Source organism: Theropithecus gelada, chromosome 9 (assembly GCF_003255815.1).
Source record: "Theropithecus gelada isolate Dixy chromosome 9, Tgel_1.0, whole genome shotgun sequence".
Classification (NCBI taxonomy): Eukaryota; Metazoa; Chordata; class Mammalia; order Primates; family Cercopithecidae; genus Theropithecus; species Theropithecus gelada.
In genome coordinates, this window is record NC_037677.1 from 14,434,193 (window position 1) to 14,448,100 (window position 13,908).

The following is a 13,908-nucleotide window of genomic DNA, read 5'->3' on the forward strand; positions in this document are numbered from 1 at the left end:
TCTCCCCCGAGCCAGGCACTTTCAGATACCTTAATCTTAGTTAACTGGCTTCACTTCAGACCCTGTTCCTAACAGGACAAAACCCGACAGCATTTTAAAAGCCAAAAAGGGATAGTTGATGAGTTGTACTTGTCTCTGTCTCACGTTAGTAACCTCCAAGGAACTCAAAAGGCACTGCAGCTATAATTCAACATTAAAATAGCCCTGGGCCCCCCAGGAGCAGCTCAATAGACCCTACTGAAGTGGGTGGTCCTGTCCCTCCCCTGCTTAAAATCCGTCAATAGCTTCTCATTGTTTTTAGACTAAAAACCCAGCCCACCTGACAGTCAAGTTGGCCTGCTCCCCAGGCTTTCTCCCCAGCCTCTCAAACCTGCTCACAACTCCCTCGGTGTTTGCCACTGTGGCCTCTCACTTTGCTCCTGTGACCTCGTCCCTCTGAGCGCTATTCCTCCCCACCTCTGCATCTGACTTAACCTTCAAGGCCTGGCACAAACAATGCTTTTCCTTTGTCCTTCATACTGGAGACTGGAGATGATAAACTCACATAGATTCTCTCTGAATAAATATTTCCCATGCCAGTTAGCATTTTTTAAAACTATAATGACTGCAAAATATATTAGGTGTACTCTAACTTATTTAACCTCTGCCCAGTGAATGGACATTTCATTTGTTTCTTTTTCAGGATAATAAAAACAGTTCCGGGATGAAAAAAAAAAAATATTTTTTTTGTATTTTTAGTAGAGACGGGGTTTCACCATGTTAGCCAGGATGGTCTCTCTCTCCTGACCTCGTGATCCGCCCATCTCGGCCTCACAAAGTGCTGGGATTACAGGCGTGAGCCACTGCACCCGGCCAGGGATGAACATTTTTATATGCTAATCTTTGTCTGTATCTGCTCATTTCTATAAAAGGAATCATTAGAATTGGAATATCTAGGTCATTTTGACCAAAAAGGAACATTTTTAAATCTCTTAATATTGCCATATGACATCTTAGAAAGTTTACATCATTTTACACAAATAATTGTTTCCTTATTGATGGTCCAAACCTAGAGAATTTTTGGTCATTCTGTGATCTGTAATTGGACAAATTTCCGTTGCTCCTAGCAGCATTTTATACATACTTATCAAGATGTATTATGATTTATACACACTTATCAAGATGTATTATGTTTTGCTTGCATTTCTCCAAGTAAGCTTTGAAGTGCAAAACAGAACTTGTTTTACTCTTTGTAGCACGATACTGAGAACAGTAACACCTAACAGGCATCGAGGCCCTTTCTAGGTAAATCTGCAGAAAGAGTAATTGTCTCAATTTCAGTTTCCCTGTGATAGATCAAAATAAAGCTTTCCATACCTAACCTAGGGAAGCTGCATACAGGTGAAGAGCTATATTCATCTTAACCTGGCCCTGACAGCTCCTCAACATGTTTTTCTTTTCCAAGTTCCACATTGCTTCACCATGTCCTTTTAACAGTCCCATTTTTTATTTTATCCATCACACGAACTTGTAGTTGGTTCTGCCCGCAGCGTTTCTCCACGATATAACCTCATCATATACACTCAGGAGCCTGAGAAATGAGTATCACAAACCACAGAGTCTTCTTGTTGCTTAGTTACTGTCCTGCATTTCCTGGGGACTTTACCTTGGCAAAGTATATGATGCTACGTTTTAATGAATGTTGATCAGTCACTGTATGATAAATGCCAGGAAAAACAGTGAGAGATAAAAAGAAAGAAGTGTGAATCCCGCTCTTCTGCCTATATCCCAGCTCCATTTTCACGTCTTTTTGTATCAGCCCCCAGAATCTGGGGTCTTCTGTTTGAAAATGAGATCGATTCCATAACATCTGTATAGCTCTGCTTGCTATGGTACTGGGCTGGAAAGAGGCAGGTCAAAGCAGGTGCCCCCCCCTCACCAGTGTGCCCTGAGGATGCAAAGGCCCTGTTTGCCTGGTGATAACACCTTCAGTGCCCATTAGGGGGCCCAAAATTGCCAGTTGACTATCCCTTTGGGACTGACGCCTTAAAATCTCATTTTGTCTTTGAGAAGTGGTATTTGGAATGTTCACACATCAAAATGAAAATTATCGTTTTCTGCTAGCACAGTACCAGCTAGTGTATCTTAGCCAGCTGGCTCACCTCTCAAGGCACTAAAGGAACAGAAAAACACAGGGCAATCTCTGTAGGCCTCATTCCTTCACTCGGTAACCTGTGAGAAGCTAGAGAGAAAGGACCAGTGAGAGCACAGGATCAGCTCTTGCCGGGGATCCAGCCAGGAGCCACCATGGAGGGCCTGGAGCACTCAGAGGAAAACATGGGGACATCAAGTATGCAGGAGATCAGGCGAAAAACAGTGAAGTCAGCTCCAGAAAGACTCATACCTCTCACCCCCACTGCCTCAACCTCCTCTCAAGGTGTAGAGTTCACAACTTTTCCTTGGGAAGCTTCTGTGTCTACAGTGCTCAACAGAAGAGACGAACAGGGTTTAGGTTACTATCTTCCATACCCTAAACGTGAACATTGTAATATTGGAAATACAGTAGCAAAAGGAAAGCACTTCTCAGGAAGGAAAACTACATCTACTCCTGCTAACAGTTTTCTCCATTCACAAAATATTACTCATTTTTTTAAACTTTGGAAAGAATATTAATATTCATAGATGTCAGATTAGTTGGGCAAAATATGCTAAAAATTGCCATTTAATTTATAATAGTGAAAAACTGAATGCAACCTAAATGCCCATGAATGATAGCTAGTTGCATACAGTGGACTACAATGGAATTCTATGAAGTCATAAAAATAAGGATGTACATCTGTATTTATTGTTATAGAAAGAAAGCTACAAAATATTGTCGAGAGAGAAAGCCGACTGCAAAACTGAATATATATGCAAAGAGATGTCTTTAGGGATATTTACTGTTAAACAGTGATTAACTTAGTTGTCTTTTTTTTCTCTGTTCTTTCTTTTCTTTTTTCTTTTTTGCTTTAAATCTGTACCTTTTTAAAAAGCAGTAATACACTTTCTCCCTCCAAAAAAGAATAGCCTAGCGAAATCTTTTACTTCAAATTCTTTTCCCCTTATTAATCTTTGTATCAACCATTGTGGTTTGCTAAAACCAGGAAGGATTGTAGAGTAGAATCCATGCCCACGATAGAACAAAATCCAAGCAGGAAGACACTTCATATGTGGTTATAAGACCAGGAGGACCAGGAGACAAAGGGAAGCCATGGTGTGTGTGTGTGTGTGTTTTGTTTTGAGAGAGTGTCGCTCTGTCACCCAGGCTGGAGTACAGTGGTACCATCACTGCTCACTGCAGCCTCCAACCCCTGGGCTCCAGCAATCCTCCCACCTAAGCCTCTCTAGTATCAGGGACTACAGGTGTGCATCACCACATCCAGCTAATTTTTAGTTTAGTTTTTTTTTTTTTTTTTTGAGACAGGATCTTGCTATGTTGCCCAGGCTGGTCTCAAACTCGTAGGCTCAAGTAAACCTCCCAAAGCACTGGAATTACAGGTGCGAGCCACCACACCCAGCCTAGAAGCAATGGTTCTGATCCAGGAAAAGTGCAGCCTGGAAACTCAGCATTATGTACAGAATCCTAGCTCTTAGACTAAAAGGCATCAACTGGTACAATTTCTTGCCTTTGGGCACCAAACATGTTAGCTTCCATTTTATTTAACTTACTGTAAAATTATATTAGCTATGCTGCCACTTAAGCCAAGATGCTTTCTGTCTAGTCACTTAGGTTCCATCCTTTTGAGGGCCCTGCCATTTCATTGCCTCTCCTTTCCCATTCCCCTCCCCAAGGCTGTACTTTGAGTAACTGTATGTGCATTTTCCTGTGCCTTTTCATTATTAAAACACTGTAAAAGGTAATGTCTCCAAAATGCAAACCATAGTCTTCTCCATTGAAAAATATTTTCCAGGCTAGGTCCCCCACCTGGATGACAGTGTGAGACTCTGTCTCACAAAAACAAAAAAACTCATTAAACTATATAACTAAAATGGGCGCATTTTATTTTATGTAAACCATATCTCAGTAAAGTGTATTTATTTATTTATTTATTTATTTATTTATTCATTTTGAAACAAGGTCTTGCCCCGTTGCCCAGGTTAAAGTGCAGGGGTATAATCATGGTTCACTGTAGCCTTGAACTCCTGGGCTCAAGTGATCCTCCTACCACAGCCTCCTCCCAAGTAGTTGGGACCATGGGCATGTGCCACCATGCCCAGCTAATTTTTTTTTTAAGAGATGAGGGTCTTGCTATGTTGCCCAGGCTGGTCTCGAACTTCTGACCACAAGAGATCCTCCTGTCTTGGCTTCCCAAAGTTCTGGGATTACAGGTGTGAACCACCATTCCTGACCAAAGTTGATTTGAAAAAATGAAAGGGGAACCGAGCACAGTGGCTCATGCTTATAATCAATCCTAGCACTTTGGGAGGCTGAGGTAGGTGGATCACCTGAGGTAGGGAGTTCAAGACCAGGCTGACCAACATGGATAAACTCTTGTCTCTACTAAAAATACAAAATTAGCTGGGTATGGTGGCACATGCCTGTAATCCCAGCTACTCGGGAAGCCTCAGCTTGAACCCAGTAGGTGGAGGCTGCAGTGAGCCAAGATCATGCCATTGCACTCCAGCCTAAGAAACGAGAGCGAAACTCTGTCTCAAAAAAAAAAAAAAAAAAAGAGTTCTGGGCTTGGTGGCTCACACCTGTAATCCCAGTACTTTGGGAGGCCAAGGTGGGCGGATCACCTGAGGTCAAGAGTTCAAGACCAGCCTGGCCAACATGGCCACAAACCCCTCTCTACTAAAAATACAAAAAAGTAGCCGAGTGTGGTGGCACATGCCTGTAATCCCAGCTATTCAGGCAGCTGACACACAAGAATCGCTTGAACCTAGGAGGCAGAGGTTGCAGTGAGCCAAGATCATGCCACTGCATTCCAGTCTGGGTGACAGAGTGAGACTCCATGTCAAAAAATGAAACAAAACAAAAATGAAATAAGAGTCATTACGAATATAATTAGGTTTAAATTTTTAGTTAAAATCAAATTTTGATTGAACTGGGATTGCCAAAAATGTCCTTAACTTCGTATCTCCAAATAAAACTCTTGCGGTTAATTTATGTTGTTTATACAGCTAGCTAATTCTGTATATTTTTATAGTATGTTGACACTTAAAATTTCAATCTCTTCTAGTAGTTCCATGAGTGGGACTGAGGGGGTGATGGGTGTTCTCATTATAGCCTTCAGAAAGCTGCCTATATATAAGTGTGCACAAATAACTATTATTCAGAGAATTAAAATCACCACAAAATATCCTTTATGAAGGATAAATATAGGCTAATGTATCCTTTATGACTGTTAAATATAGCCTAATGTTTCTTTTATTCTTCAGACCCAGTTCAACTGTATAGAAAAAAAATGTATGCACAAAAGCAGCACTCTATAATTAAAAAAATATTCCTTATTGGTCTTTTGGATTTTGGTTCTGCATAAGTATGAGTTTCTCATCAGGCCTCTCTAGACTACTAAAGCCTAAAGCAATGCTTCCCCTATCTCAGCTCTTAGAGGAATTACTGGGTGTCTTGTTTATTTGGCAATTCCGTGCTTACAAACTCTCTTTTCAATGGGATCTTCAGCTCCTTGAGACCACAGTAGATACCTAAGTATTTGTCAGTGTAATTTTTTGTATTGATTTACTGAATTCAAAGGGTTTATACAAATATTTTGTTTACAGGGTTTCATTACAATCCAAATAAGCTTGTATGCTTAGTAATTCCAAAAATGTTGTAGGTATTCAGATTAGCGTTGCTCATTCATGCCATTTAATTTACAGAGCTCAGCTGCAGTAATTTCCTCCAGTGGATGATGTAAGGGAGTCATTGGCAGAGAAGCAAGAGACTTGGCTTCAGAGTGGGCAGTAACAGGGCTGAATCTGGTTTTACAAAGCAGGTACCGTAAAGCTCTCATTGCCTCTCTGAGGACAAGGCTTTGAGCCATGAGTCCCAGGGTCCTCTAAGTGGAGGCTTCTTAAAGGAATTGAGCCTCGTTTCCTGGATTTGAGGTTTATTCTTTTTCACATTCCGTTTGTACACCAAATATATTTAGTATTTATTATATTTTAAGTTTAGACCTTTGGAATTTTTTTTTTAGACAGAGTCTCACTCTCGCCCAGGCTGGAGTGCAGTGGCGTGACCTCAGCTCACTGCAACCTCCACCTCCCAGGTTCAAGCAATTCTCCTACCTCAGCCTCCTGAGTAGCTGCGACTACAGGCATGTGCCCACCACGCCCTGCTAATTTTTGTATTTTTAGTAGAGACAGGGTTTCATCATGTTTGCCAGGCTGGTCTCAAACTCCTTACCTCAGGTGATCTGCCTGCCTTGGCCCCCGGACATGTCGGGATTACAGGCGTGAGCCACCGCGCCACGCCGCGGTTTGATGAGTTTTGAGAAAGTAATATACGCATGTAACCACCATCACCACAATGAAGATCTAGAACATTTCCATCATCCCCAAATTCCCTGGTACTCATCCCTGGTCCCAGGCAAGCCCTCATCTGTTTTCTGTCACTGCAGATCAGATTTGTCTTTTCTAGAGTCTCATAAAAATGTGATCTTATGAAATGTGTAGACTCTTGTGCGTAAGGTTTCTTTTCCTCAGCATAATGTTTTTAGACTTGTCTATGTTGCATGAATGAGTGGTTCATTTCTGTTTATCACTGAGTATTTTTCCAATGTATGTATATACCACAATTTGTTTATATACCACAAATGTTGATGGACATTTAGGCTTTGTCCAGTTTTGTCTATTATAAATAAAGTCATTATGAACATCTGTGTACAATTTTTGTGTGTACATGTTTTCTCTTGGGTAAATATCTAGGAGTAAGACTACTGGGTTGTATGCTAAGTGTATGTTTAATTTTAAAAGAAATGGCAGCCGGGTGCGGTGGCTCACACCTATAATCCCAGCACTTTGGGAGGCCAAAGTGGACAGATCACCTGAGGTCAGGAGTTCAAGACCAGCCTAGCCAACATGGCGAAACCCCACGTCTACTAAAACTACAAAAAAATTAGCCGGGCATGGTGGCACACGCCTGTAATCCCAGCTACTTAGGAGGCTGAGGCAGGAGAATTGCTTGAACCCGGGAGGTGGAGGTTGCAGTGAGCTGAGCTCACACCACTGCTCTCCAGCCTGAGCGACAGTGCGAGACTCCATCTCAAAAAAAAAAAAATGGCCAAACTGTTTTCCAAAGTCCCGGTACCATCTTACATCCCACCAGTAAAGTTATGAGAGTTGTAGTTGCCGTATGTTCTCACTGATAATAACTTGCTATTATCAGTCTTTTTAATTTTCACCATTCTAATGGATATGTAGTGGTATCTAACTGTGGTTTTACTTTGCATTTCCGTGATGACTAATGATGTTGACATATTTTTGTGTGCATGTTGGATATTCATGTATCTTTGTAAAGTGCCTATTCAGTGTGTTTTCCAGTTTAGTTGGGTTGGTTGTCTTCTTATTCAGTTGTAATAATTATTCATATTCTAGATACAGTACCTTTGGCAGATATGTAGATATGTGTTGTGTGACTATTTTCTCCCAGTCTGTGACTTGTCTTCATTTTGTTAGCATTGTCTTTTGAAGAGCAGAAGTCTTTAACTTTGTAAAAGTCTAATTTTTAGCTATCTTCTTTTATAGCTCTTATCTTTTTTTGTTTGTTTTTGTGTGTGTGTGTGTGTCTTCAATTATCTAAGAACTCTTTGACTCCCTCCAGATCATGTAAATGTTCTCGTATGTTTTATTTTAGACATTTTAAGTTTTACCTTTTTTTGTGGGGGGGAGGGACAGAATCTCTCTCTGTCACACAGGATGGAGTGTAGCGGCACAATCTCAGCTCACCGCAGCCTCCGCCTCTCAGGTTCAAGCAATTCTGCCTCAGCCTCCCAAGTAGCTGGGACTACAGGAGGTAGTCCCACTGCCACACCCGCTAATTTTTGTATTTTTAGTAGAGATGGGGTTTCACCATGTTGGCCAGTGTGGTCTTGATCTCCTGACCTGGTGATCCACCCGCCTTGTTCTCCCATAGTCCTGGGATTACAGGCGTGAGCCACCGCACCCATCCAAGTTTTACCTTTTAAGCTTAGGTACACGGTCCAATTTGAGGTGAATTTTGTGTGTGAGTAAGTTAATAATCAATGTTCATTTTTTCCCATATGGTTATCCAGCTTTTCCTGCACCATTTGTCGAAAAGACTTTCTCCTATTGACTTACTATGGCCACTTTGTCAAAAATTACTTGCCCATAGACATGTGGGTTCATGTATTTTGTTCCATTAATCCAAATGTTGATCCCATAATAATAATGTAGCTTTAGACTGAAGTGCAGTGGCATGATCACAGGTCATTTCATCCTCAACCACCCAGACTCAAGCAATCCTCCTGTCTCAGCCTTCCAAGTAACTGAGACCACAGGTGTGCACCACCACACCTGGCTGCTGTTTGTTTTTGTAGAGATGGGGTTTCACCACATTGCCCAGGCTGATCTTGAATTCCTGGGCTCAAGCAGTCTTCTCACCTCAGCCTCCAAAAGTGCTGGGATTATAGGTGTGAGCCACCGTGCCCCACCCCTGCTGGGATTTCAGTTAAGATTATGTTGTATCTATGGAACAATTTGGGAAAAATGGTCATTATCATATTTAGTCTTGTAGTTCATAGACATAGTATATTTCCATTTATTTGCATCTTTAATTTTCAACATAACATTCAGCAATGTTTTTATAGTTTTAATTGTATAGGTGCCTTGCATGTATTACGTTAAATTTATCCCTAACTAGTCCATGTTTTTGATACTATAGTAAATGGTGTGTGTGTGTGTGTGTGTGTGTGTGTGTATATATCTATATTTTTTAGACAGAGCCTCACTCTTGTCACCCAGGCTGGAGTGCAGTTGTGTAATCATAGCTCACTACAGCCTTGACCTCCTGAGCTCAAGCAGTCCTCCTGCCTCAGCCTCCCAAGTAGCTGGGATGACAGTGTGCACTACCACGCCCAGATATTTTTTTTTTTTTTTACTGAGACAAGGTCTTGTCGTGTTGCCCAGGCTGGTCTCAACCTCGTGGACTCAAGTGATCTTCCCTTCTCAGCCTCTCAAAGTGCTGGAATTACAGGTGTGAGCCACCATGCTCAGCCAGAGGCATTGTTTTTGATACTATAGTAAATATTTTATTTAAATTTCCAGGTGGTCATTGCTAGTATGCAGAAAATATTGTTTTGTATTAACCTATGCTAAAGTCACATTATTTTGATTTGCTTTTCATAAAGATTCCTTAAATGTTTCTACGTAAACAATCATGTCATCTGCAGATAGACAGTTTTATTTCTTCTTTTCAGTCTGTATGGTTTTCTTTGCCTTTTTCTTGCCTATTGTACTGGCTAGGACTTCCAGAGTAATGTTTAATAGAAATCCTGAGACTGGACATCCTTGCCTTGTTCTCAGTCTGAGGAGAAAGTATTCGGTTGTTCATCATTAACAGATGATGTTAGCTGAAGGTTTTTCAGAGATTGTGTACTCTACCAGGATGAAGAAGGTCCCCTCTATTTCCAGTTTGCTAAGAGTTTTAAAATTGTGAATGGGTGGCGAATTTTGTTAAATATTTTTCTGCATCTAATAAGAGAATTGTATGTGATTTTTCTCCTTTATTCTGTAATATGGTAGTTATGTTGATTTTTTTAGTGTTAAACCAAGCTTGCATTCTTGGGATAAACCCCACTTAGTCATGATGCATTATCCTTGCTGTATATTGCTGAATTCAGTTTGCCAAAAATTTAATTAAGGATTTTTGCATCTGTATTCAGTGAGGTATACTGGTCTCTAGTGTTCTTTCCTTTCAATGTCATTGTCTAGGCTCAAAAAAATGACTAGAGAAGTGATCTTTCTTTATTTTTAGAATGAGTTTGTGTGTGTTTGTTAACAAATTGTTTTTTTCCTTAAATATTTGATAGAATTTACTCCTAAAGCCACCTCAGTCTGAAATTTCTTTGCGAGAAGTTTTAATTCATAATTAAATTTCCTTCGTATATGTAGGGCTAGTTTCTTTTTTTTTTCTTTTCTTTTTTTTTTTTTTTGAGACAGAGTGTCACAGTGTCGCCTGGGCTGGAGTGCAATGGCGCAATCTTGGCTCACTGCAACCTTTACCTCCCGGGTTCAAGCGATTATCCTGCCTCAACCTCCCGAGTAGCTGGGATTACAGGCATCCGCCACCATGCCCGGCTAATTTTTTGTATTTTTAGTAGAGACGGGGTTTCACTATGTTGGCCATGCTGGTCTAAAACTCCTGAGATGAGGATAATTTTTTGTATTTTTAGTAGAGACAGGGTTTCATTATGTTGGCCAGGCTGGTCTCAAACTCCTAACCTCATGATTCGCCCACCTCAGCCTCCCAAAGCACTGGGATTACAGCGTGAGCCACTGCGCCTGGCCTTCTTTCTATAGTTTCTTGAATCACTGTGGTTAATCGACATTCAACCAATTTGTCCATTTTATCTATGCCATTGAATTTATTTACATAATTATAATATTCTTTTTTTGTTTTAATGTCTGCAAGATCTGTGGTGATATCATCTCTTTTATTCCTAATGTTGGTAATTTTTTCTTTTCCTCCTTGCTCTTATTGTTTGTTTGTTTTGAGACAGGTTCTCATTCTGTCACCCAGATGGGCTGGAACACAGTAGCGATCATAACTCAGTCAGCCTGAAACTCCTGGTCTCAGGCAGTCCTCCTGCCTCAGCCTCTCAAATTGTTGGAATTACAGGTGTGAGCCAGCCACTGTGTTCAGCCTCTTTTCATTCCTATATGTATTAGCCAGTTGAGGTGGCTTACTTGAACCCAAGAGTTCTGGGCAACACAGCAAGACCTCATCTCTACAAATAATTTTAAAAATTAGCTGGGGCATGGTGGCACACACCTGTGGTCTCAGCTACTCGAGAGGCTGAGACAGGAGGATCTCTTGAGCTCGGGCAGTCAAGGCTTCAGTAAGCCGTGATCGCGCCACTGCACTCCGGCCCAGGTGACACTGTAAGACTCTGTCTCAAAAAATAAATAAATAAATAGATATAGAAAATCTGAGTAGCCCTATATATACTAAGGAAATTTAATTATCAATTAAATTGTCACCTGGGTAACAGAGTGAGACCATGTCTCAAGGGAAGCGGGGGGAGGGGAGAGTCTTGTATTTATTATTTCCTTTCTTTTACTTTGTTTTACTTTGGTTTAATTTGTTGTTCTTTTACTATCTTTTTTGTTTTTACTGAGTCATCATTATTGTTCTACCACTCGAATCACTGCATTGCTGCTGCTAAATGGCCAACAGACCAACAGATCCTTGCATAGAAACAAAAAAAGCCCTTGCTTTTCAGTAGTACCAAAGGGAAATGTATAGTCAGAACTGCAAGAAAATTGCCGTGTGATCCGGCTTCTGTCACATTTTAGTTTACAATACAGGAGCATAAAGTAGCTATTCAACTACCTCAAAAATAAGAGAATCATTTACCTTTCTGTGTATAACCTAATTAAAACCATGTCAGATCCAGCAAACCTGATTTTCATCTCTCTCCAGTAGATATAGGAGTATATATTAATATTTCTAGTTCATGACTAGATAGGGGACTAACTTAAAATTGGCTACTCAGTTATCACTTGTAAGGCCCACAGTTGCACCTGGGTAGGTAGGTAGTTGCACATGCACACAGTTGGTGGTCACAACTCTGCTTTCTTGCCCTTCTCCTTAACATGGAGCTATTTAATCTTATTTATTTATTTATTTAGAAATAGAGTCTGGCTGTGTCACCTTGGCTGGAGTGCAGTGGCACAATCATGGGTAGAGACAAGGTCTTGCTGTGTTGCCCAGGCTGGCCTCAAACTCCTGGTCTCAAGTGATCTTCCCACCTCAGCCTCCCGAGTAGCTGGGACTATAGACATACACAACCACGCTCTGCCAATTTTGAAATTTTTTGTAGAAATGAGGTCTCCCTATGTTGCCCAGGCTGATCTTGAACTCCTGGCCTCAAGCAGTCCTCCCACCTCAGCCTCCCAAGTGCTAGGATTACAGGCAAGAGCCACCGTGCCAGGCTGGAACTATGTAAGGTAGCACTTAGCCCTGTATGTCTGTATGTACATGTTACTAACAGTGGTTGTGTAGATCACTCCTCCAAAGGGAAAGTCTCTCTAGATGGGTCTTTGACCCAGTTAAGCAGTAGCTTCCTCCAAATGGTGCCCACCTGTCCATGGACTGGGACATTTGAAGACAAAGTGAGTCTTCACTCACCATCACCATTCCCCACATCTCCTTTCCCTGGGAGCGCACACACTTAGGAGGGCAGTGCTGCTTCATCCACAAGCAGTGACAGCCAGCCAGGATTTGTGAAATGTCTCTCAAGGAAATGTGCTCTCTTCCATGCTGAGAGATGCCACATGGTCACAGTGCAGTCTTCATGCAGTTGTAGCTTAGACTTCCAGATTCAAAGGTCAGAAACCAGCTTGGAATTTTCCTGGTCCTAACTCAAACCTGGCATAAGTCAAAGTTTAAATCCAGCAGGCTCCACAGGAAATCAGATTGAACACATGTGCTTCTTGGTCAAGCAAGGACCCTGGAGTAGAGAAATAGGTCATCTTGGTCATGAAAGCCACAACATCACCTGCAAGAGGACAGGCCCTTGGTTCTGTTCACTGCTGTGCCCTCAACTCCTAGAGTAGGACCTGGTGCAGAGTGTGATCAGAAAATATTTATTGAGTCCCAGGTACAGTGGCTCATGCCTGTAATCCTAACACATTGGAAGACTGAGGTGGAGGATCACTTGAGCCCAAGAGTTTAAGACCAGCCTGGGTGACACAGGGAGACCCTATCTCTATAAAAATAAACTTAAAAAAAAAAAATTAGGCCGGGCGCGATGGCTCACACCTGTAATCCCAGCACTTTGGAAAATTGAAGCGGATGGATAGTCTGAGGTCAGGAGTTCAAGACCAGCCTGGCCAACTTGGTGAAACCCCATCTCTACTAAAAATACAAAAATTAGCCGGGCATGGTGGTGGGCGCCTATAATCCCAGCTACTCAGGAGGCTGAGGCAGGAGAATCGCTTGAACCTGAGAGGTGGAGGTTGCAGTGAGGTGAGATTGTACCACTGCACTCCAGTCTGGACAACAGAGCGAGACTTGGTCTACACACTTTGTAATCTAAAACATTCTCTACCAATACTGCAATCAGTGAATTCTTGCTTTATTGATACATTCTAGTATTCAGTGGTGATTTTAAAACACTGGTTTGGTACTTTCTGCTTTCAGTTTTCATTCCTGTGGCCATTGCCTTAAACAGAAATAAAAAACTAAAACAATTTTACAACCATCCAAAAGAGGCTTGGAAACTTTTTTTTGGCTAGATGTCCATAGCACAATTTAATTCAGTAAACATAAACAGTTAAAATTATTCCAGTACAAAACCATGTTTTAAAAAAAGAGATTACACCCAATTTTGGCAACAACACCCAGGAAATAAGCATTCTTTTACATTTGGTTCAAACTTTCTGAATGGCAGTTGTGCAACACTTGTTGTGAAAAGCTTTAGAATATTATAAACATGTTAATCCCATATTTTCATTTCTATGAATTCATCCAAAAGAGATAACAATGGATGTGGGTAGAGACAGCCGTATGGAATGCACACTGCAGTGATGAACATGTGGTCCAGCTCTGCCATCAAGGAGGTGAGAACATGGGGAAAGATTTTTATCGAAGTTTCTTTTCTGGAGCATGTGCTCAGGTTAAACACCTGCTCTGTATCTCTAGCTTCTGACCCCTACCCCTGGCCAGCTCTGTTACTCCAGTACACTGCTAGGCAGGCAGAGTAT

The 13,908-nt window shown here is 41.3% G+C and overlaps 1 protein-coding gene across 1 annotated transcript in view; it reads right to left on the reverse strand.

Annotated features, from left to right (window-relative positions):
• The window catches only part of CCNY (cyclin Y), a 305,165-nt gene that overhangs the window by 229,268 nt on the left and 61,989 nt on the right, over positions 1 to 13,908 (reverse strand). The gene's annotated exons all lie outside the window — the stretch shown is intronic.